The sequence below is a fragment of the Cervus canadensis genome, chromosome 23, assembly GCF_019320065.1.
Source record: "Cervus canadensis isolate Bull #8, Minnesota chromosome 23, ASM1932006v1, whole genome shotgun sequence".
Taxonomy (NCBI): Eukaryota; Metazoa; Chordata; class Mammalia; order Artiodactyla; family Cervidae; genus Cervus; species Cervus canadensis.
The window spans coordinates 691,239-692,078 of record NC_057408.1 but is presented as its reverse complement, the minus strand read 5'-3'; the positions used below and the strand labels follow the sequence as shown (position 1 = coordinate 692,078).

General features: G+C 37.0%; 1 non-coding gene across 1 annotated transcript; it reads right to left on the bottom strand.

Moving 5' to 3' along the window:
* Positions 1 to 418: 418 nt before the first annotated feature.
* LOC122425952 lies at positions 419 to 525 on the bottom strand. The gene has a single exon (XR_006265093.1). It is a non-coding gene; the product is annotated as a U6 spliceosomal RNA (small nuclear RNA).
* Between the last annotated feature and the right edge of the window lie 315 nt (positions 526 to 840).

Genomic DNA, 840 nt, shown 5'->3' with positions numbered 1-840 from the left:
GTTGCAGCTCCCAGGTTTTGTTTTCTCATGAACCTTAGGGAGTCTTGCTTCCTCTTTCACTGTTGGACTGTGAGATGTTCTTTCTTCCTTCTATCTCTATGACCGTCCCTCTCTCTCCTTCTAATTAGACACTGCAGGTCTCCTAAGAACTTGGAATCCAGATGAACATATGAAAATTGTGCAGCAAATAAAAGTCAATGTACACTGAGTGAAGGGCTAGGAAGGCTGCCCGGAATGAAATGGTCTGTGGCATAAAATTCCTATTTTAAGCAGAGAAGCTATTGAGTATGCTGTGGGAGTAGGGGAACAGTGTTCCATGAAAATCAGACTAGAGATTTTCTGTAGGTATCTCAATTTAGGCATTTTATGGATCCATGAATGAAATTCTTTTTTTTTTTTTTTTCCTTTTTTTCTTTTAAATAATATGGAACGCTTCACGAAGTTGCGTGTCATCCTTGCGCAGGGGCCATGCTAATCTTCTCTGTATCGTTCCAATTTTAGTATACGCGCTGCCGAAGCGAGCACTGGATCCATGAATGAAATTCTTATAAACAAACCAGAGTAGAGAATGTGTTCATTGATTCACTAATTCTTTTTTTTAATTGAGGTATAGTTGGTGTACAATATTATTAATATTGAACTTTCAGGTGTACAACATAGTGATTCACAATTTTTTAAAGTTATATTCCATTTATAGCCATTATAAAATATTGGTTATATTCCCTATATTGTACAACACACCCTTTTAACTTGTTTATTTTATGCTTAGTAATTTGTACCTCTTAATTCCCTACCCCTATATTGCCCCATCCCCCTTCCCTCTCCCCACTGGTAATTAAT